The following is a 7,334-nucleotide window of genomic DNA, read 5'->3' as shown; positions in this document are numbered from 1 at the left end:
TCCTAGGTATTTACCCAAAGACACAGATGTAGTGAAAAGAAGGGCCACATGCACCCCAATGTTCATAACAGCAATGTCCGCAATAGCCAAACTGAGGAAAGATCCGAGATGCCCTTCAACAGATGAATGGATAAAGAAGATGTGGTCCATATAAACAATGGAATATTACTCAGCCATCAGAAAGGATGAATACCCAACTTTTACATCAACATAGATGGGACTGGGGGAGATTATGCTAAGTGAAATAAGTCAAGCAGAGAAAGTCAATTATCATATGGTTTCACTTATTTGTGGAACATAAAGAATAGCATGGAGGACATTAGGAAAAGTAAGGGAAAAATGAAGGGGGGGAAATCGGAGGGAGAGATGAACCATGAGAGACTATGGACTCTGAGAAACAATCTAAGGGTTTTAGAGGGGAGGGGGGTGGGGGGATGGGTTAGCCCAATGATGGGTATTAAGGAGGGCACGTACTGCATGAAGCACTGGGTGTTATACAAAAACAATGAATCGTGGATCACTACATCAAAAACAATGATGTGTTGTATGGTGACTAACATAACATAATAAAATAAAATTAAAAATTTAAAAAAAAGAAAGTGGAGTACTGAAATCCCCTACTTTTGTCACTTTGTTGTCTATTTCTCCCTTCAGATCTGTTAGTATTTGCTTAATATATTTAGGTGTTTTGATGTTGGATGCATATATATATATATATATATATATTTATGATTGTTAACATATTCTTGATGAATTGACCCCTTATCATTATATATAGACCTTCTTTGTCACTTGTCCCAACTTTTGAGTTAAAGTCTATTTTGTCTAATAGATGAATAGCCATCCCTACTCTCCTTTGATTTTCACTTGCGTGAAATATCTTTTTCCATCCCTTGACTTCGAGCCTATTTGTTATTAAAGCTGAAGTGAGAGGGGCTCCTGGGTGGCTCAGTCAGTTTAGTGTCCGACTCTTGATTTTTGCTCAGGTCATAATCTTGGAGTTGTGGAATCAAGCCCCGCATCAGGCTCTGCGCTCAGTGAGGAGTCTGCTTATCCCTCTTCCTCTGCCCCTCTCCCCTCTCTCTCAAATAAATAGATAAAATACTAAAAATAAAATAAAATAAATAGCTGAAGTGAGTCTTTCGCAGGTTGCATATATTGGGTCTTGTTTTACCCATCCTGCCACTCTCTGTTTTTGATTGGAGAGTTTAGTCCAATTATATTTAGAGTAATTATTAATAGGTAAGGACCTACCAATGCCATCTTAGTCATTGTTTTCTGGCTGTTTTGTTGTTTCTTTCTTCCTTTCTTATTGTCTTCCTTTGCAAATTGATGCTTTTCCATACTGGTATGCTTTGATTGCATTATCTTTGTCTTCTGTGTATCCATGGTAGGTTTTTGCTTTGTGGTTACCATGAAACTTACATAAAATGTCTTATAGATATATTAATCTATTTTGTGCTGATAACAATTTAATTTTGCTTGCATACAAAAACCACCCCTTTATGTTTTTGATGTCACAATTTGCTTCTTTTTATATTGTGTATTCATTGATAAATTATTATAGCTATTGTACTTTTGTCCTTTAATCTTTATACTAGAGTTAAGTGGTAACATATAACCATATTACAGTATTAGAGGATTCTGAATTTGACCATATACTTACCTGTGCCTGTGTGTTGGATATTTTCATGTTACTAATTCGCATCCTTTCGTTTTGGTTTGATGAACTCCTTTCAGTATTTCTTATAAGGCAGGTCTAGTGGCAACGAGCTCCCTCAACTTCTGTTTGTCTGGGAAACTCTTTATCTCTCTTTCATTTCTAAAGCACAACTTTGCCAAACAAAATCTTCTGGGAGGGCAACATTTTTTTCTTTCAGCATTTTGAATATATCACCCCACTACCTTACCTGTAAGGTTTCTGCTGAGAAACTCACTGATAGCCTTGTGAGGTGCCCTTGTGAGTAATAAGACTCTTTCCTCTTGCTGCTTTTAAGATTCTCTCTTATCTCTGATTTTTGAGTTTTATAAAGTGCCTTGGAGAAGATTTTTTTGAGTTGTATTTACAGATTTATGAGCTTCATAAACCTGGATGGCCAAATCTCTCACCAGATTTGGGAAGTTCTCAGCTATTATTTCTTAAATAAGGTTCCTGTCCCCACCCTTTTCTCCTTCTGGATCTCCAATAATTTGCAGATTGCTTCCCTTGATGATATCCCATAGTCATGTAGGCTTCTTCATCCTTTTTCATTCTTTTTCTTTGTTCTCTGACTGTGTAACTTCTATGGCCTATCTTCTACTTCACAGATTCTTTCTTCAGCATGATCCATTCTGCTGTGGATGCTCTCTTTGCATTTTCATTTCCTTCATTATATTCTGCGGCTCCAGAATTTCTGTTTGGTTCTTTTTATGATTTTTATGTCTTTGTCAATCTTCTCATTTTGTTTTTGTAATGATTGCCTGACTTTGTTGAATTGTCTTTCTGTGTTTTCTTGTAGGTCATTGCTCTTCCTTTAAACAGGTATTTGGAATTCTTCATCTGGTAAATTGTAGGTCTCCATGTCTTTGGGGTGGGTTACAGGAAGATGATTGTGATCCCTTACTGGTGCCATGTTTCCTTGCTTTTTCATGTTCCTTGAAGTCTCATGTTAATGTCTTCACATCTGAAGTAAAAGCAACCTCCTCCAGTCTTACTGACTGACTTCGAGAGAGAAATATTTTCTTTTCCATCAGCCCTACTAGGCCTTCTACAGATGCACCTGTTCCCTTCTGTGGCAGAATTTTTAAGCTTGTATGCCTTCTCTCAATCCTTCAGTGCACCAACTCAAGTGCTGAGAGCCTACCTTTGCTTTCCCAAAAGTGGTACTAAAGCTCAAGTTTATGCTTTCCCCCAATCCTCAGATTTGGGTCAACTTCTGCTCATACTCACTAGCTCTCTGCCAAAGCTCACTCTCATTGCCACCAGGAATGCACACAGGTTGTTGGCCACAGAGGGGTGCACAGAGTTGAGGGCTGCCTGTGGGACAGTTGGGGGTGTGTGCCAGAGAGACATCTCCAGTGGCTCATGGGTAGGCTTCCTGATGGAGTCCATGACACAGTTAGTGGGATCCATGTCCCTTTGATATGATCCATTCTAAGCCCTGGCTGCTATTCCAGATTCTTCCCACTGCCCAATCATGCAGCTTATGTTTCAATACTCTGGATGGGGTGAGAAAGAAAACAGCCTCTTTGGCAGCATCCTGCACAACCAGAGAAGGAGGTACTCACTCACCTCTCACTTCCCCCACAGGAAAAATCATGGGCCAAGAAGGGCTTTCTTGGATCTGAGTGTGCCACCTTGGGAGAGGGGTGACACAAATCAAACTTGTCAAACTGTTCCTCTTACCCTCTCAAATGCGTCCAATGGATATTTTTGCTCTAATAGTGTGCTGGAACTTCTCGGCTGGACTCTTAGACTTCCACAAAGGCTCTCTTGCTTGTAAGTAATTGTCTAATTCAGGGTTCTCCAGGGACTCCTGGACCATAGCCCAGAAGGGCTGAAGCAGGTCACAGGCCACCGCAGGGTCCACAGCCAGGACCAAGGTCTGTATGCCCAGTACCCAATGCATCATGAGCAAGACTCCTCCAGGTCCCCTAGTGTATGGTGTTGAGTCCCACATCCCACTTCTGTCTGTGGATGAATGGCAAATGGCTGTTGTTGATAAGGGTCATCTTATCTGGCCATCTTGCTGATGTCACTTTCTATAACATAATTTTAACTTGGGGCGCCTGGGTGGCTCAGTTGGTTAAGCAACTGCCTTTGGCTCAGGTCATGATCTGGGGTCCCTGAGATTGAGCCCCACATCACATCGGGCTCCCTGCTCAGTGGGGAGTCTGCTTCTCCCTCCCTCTCTGCCCCTCCTCCCCACTCGCACTCGCTCTCTCTCTTTCTCGCTCTGCTCTCTCTCTCAAATAAATAAACAAATCCTTTTTTTTTTTTTTTTAAAGAGAGAAACATCAACACGGAAGAGAAATAACAAGTCTTCATATTTCCGGGAAGATAAGTCTCTGAATTTGTTCAACATCAAGAATAATCACAGTTCTGCCCACAGAGCAACAAGCCCAGCTTGTTGATGTTAAATGAATTGTAATTTGTTAATTCATTTACAAATAATGTTCAATCGAAGTCCACAATACTTGTTGGCGTTACATGAACTTAACCCTCCTTAAATGAAAAGAAACTTCAATTCACTTGAGGAGCTGAACTCTTTCTTAAAGCAATCTCACCTGTAGTGTTTTATGTGAACAGATGTATCTTGGAGCAGAAGGGAAAGAAAAGGAATGACAGGTTTAAATTTAGACCACCTCGGCCAGATTTAAGGGGGCCAAGGGGTGTTTGATCTTGGCCCAGATTCAGGGCAGAAGTTGTTAGAGAACCCAGCTGCTCTGCAAGAGTTAAGGAGGCAATGGGTTTGTATAGCCAGCAGGGAGAGCAAAAGCATCACAGTGAAGTGGACACATTGGTATCCTTCTATCTCAGCCGTCTTAGGTTCTTGGAAACAGAAACTATATGGGTTGTTTTTTTCTTTGCAACTATATTTAGCAACTGCTCTATCCAGCCGGACACTTGTTCCTGTGGCATGCACGGATCAAATATATGCTGCATGTGGGACCCCGGGCTGACAGAATGAAGGAGCCCGCAGCTGGTGGAGGAGCCCAGCGCAGAATCCATCCCAGCACAGTGCGATCGGCAGCACCAGCATGGAGGGATGGCAGGTGTAAGGGGAGCATGGAGAAGGAGTCTTCCCACCTGGGAAAGAGGGAAACTTCTAGAAGAGATGACACTGGCCAGGTCTTACAGGCAGAGAAGAGCCTTACAGGCAGGGGACCCAGCTGCCGCAGATGTGGGGCATGGGAGGAGGGTGTGCCCAGGAACAGCCTGCTGCTGGATTGAAGGACCCTGGCTCCCAGGTGATGACAAACCACTCTGCTGCAGGAAAGTGACAGGATGGGATTTGGGTTTCTCAATGACAGTGGCGCAACAACTGAGAGTGTGCGTTGGAAGGAGTAGAGAGCAGAGACAAGAACACCTGCTGGTCTTGATGTTACTGCAACATGCCGAGTAGGAAAGACGGGGCAGAGATTGGAGCCATGGGGGCAGGGGGAGCTTTGTGAGATGTTTTGTAGGTCCAAATGAACGAGGCTTGCTCGCAGGTTAGACAGAGCAGGCGAGAGAGATGGGCCACCAAACATACTCACGCCTTTTGGGAATAAAGGTAGATAAATTGCTTAGTAACTAAAAACTAACTGCACATTTAGAAATCATCTTATAAAAGCAAGGGTGGCGTATGGTCTATAGTATCCACAGCGTTCAGCTCAGACGGGCCTCTCGTACTACAGGCTTCTAGACACTGGGTTCCCAATATTTCAGGTGGAAGCAGAAGTGATCTAAGTTTTTGCTTTTCCTTCTTTGTTTCTTTAAACAGTTTCTATGTTAAGAGTAATGACCTTAAAATTTGGCAGTGTCAGATTTTGGAAGGAAAGATACAGGGTACACAAAGGCCTGTTTAGTTTGAAAGAAAGGAGCTCATTGACCCTCAACAGTGGCTTCCTGAGCCCGCCCCACCCAGGCACCCTCTTTCATCGTTAGGTATCAGGGGAGAGACCCTTGGTCCTTCTTGTTGTTTCTCTGTAATTACAGCCTCTTATGTCGGGCCCTTCCCCTTAGTGGTTTCTTTCCAGTATTCGTAGCCCATGATGTTTATAATCACAAACAAATGCCATGGGAGTCACAGGGAAAGACACTGGAAACCACTGAGGAAAATGCCTGACACTCCGTGATTACCTTGAGCCTCAGGAGGCCGCGTGGCCAGGCCCCCTCACCGCTCAAGGAGAACAGGGAGAAACCAGGAAAACAATACAGAATGGGGAGGGGGTTGCAGGCCCTGGAAATACACTCCAGTCTCTGCTCAGGACAAAATGCAGAATTATTCTGTGGTGAGTTCTTTTCTTCTTAATACCCATGAAGGAAAAATAAAGCTTATGTTGAGATCAGGTAGCAGGAAGAGACTCCTGAGGAGGAGGTATTTCCAAGGGTATCTCAGGGATGCTTTGTTCATTGATAATGGGGATTGGGATCAGAGCTTGGGGAGCCTGAAAGATTAGGGATGGGATTGTTCTAGACCCCTCTGTGTGGTCTGTCTCCTCCAAGGGGACCTCCGGAGAAGTGGATCTAACTCCCTTCAGGGAAACTGAACTGAAATTATGGATGTGACCAGAAGTTTTGCTCTGAAGGATGAACCCACGACAGAGAACATGTGGGCTCTCAGGGGCCCTGTGAGCACTGGCCTGGCCCCAGAGGAGGCGTGTGGAGCAGAGCGCTAGGCTCCTGTCCCATGACCCCAGTGAGAAGGGTCACAGTGGAGCCGATGACCTCTTGTGACCTGCTGTGTCTGTCTTGTACCCCATGGGCCACTGCAGAGCTCCCCCAGGTGTCCCATCCACTGTCCTGTGGTCACCCTGTCTTGACAGCCTGGACTTTTGCCATTATTTCCAGGAGAACAGTCCAGGAATAATGAGAATAAAAACAGTAATGTCTCAGATTCTCAGAGCACTTACTGTGTGCCTGGCCCCGGGCTAATCACTGCACCCACACTATCTCATTTAACCTTCATAGTGCCCTTGTAATTTACATTCTAACGTCATGGTTAGTAAGTGAAGGAGCCCAGATGCAGCCCTGGTCTATTGAATCTGCAGCCCAGGCTCTTAAGTCGCAAAAAGCAACATCGTTGCCTGGTGGTCCAGGACCACATTTTTGCTGATTTATTATCAGTGTGGTTTATGGGAAATGGTGAGTGAACTAGGTGAAAAGCCAGGGACCGGGCAGAGGGACAAGCATTTTGCACAAGGTGAAGGAGACGTGCCTAAGGTGACAATCAGGACAAGTGCCACCTCAGAATGTCTCCGAACACCACCCAGGGCTCCCGCTCCCCGGATGGACTTCCGCAGAGAAGAGGGGCTGGGGTGGGGGTTCGCAGCACAGCGGGGATGCGCAGCAAACTGAGATGGATACAGGGACTTGGTGTCCCTCCCCCACCCCAGGCTGACCCCACCTGTCTCAGCAACCCTGATTTAAGAGATTAGTCCTTTGGGAATTCCCTTGGGAAGCCCAAGAGACAGGGGAGAGAAGCTTAAATCCAGGGGTTAGCCTGGTTCTCCTGCCAAAATTGCGACTTCACAGAATCGGGCTACGTGGGAGAATTGCAGCCTTGTCCCGGGAAATCACCGGTCTCTGGACCCTCCACCCGCATAACACCCGCATAAGCGATTTCCTTTAAATGCATTTAAAATTACAA

This window comes from Leptonychotes weddellii, chromosome 8 (genome assembly GCF_054177405.1).
Source record: "Leptonychotes weddellii isolate Sample4059 chromosome 8, ASM5417740v2, whole genome shotgun sequence".
Classification (NCBI taxonomy): Eukaryota; Metazoa; Chordata; class Mammalia; order Carnivora; family Phocidae; genus Leptonychotes; species Leptonychotes weddellii.
This window is presented reverse-complemented; position numbering follows the sequence as displayed.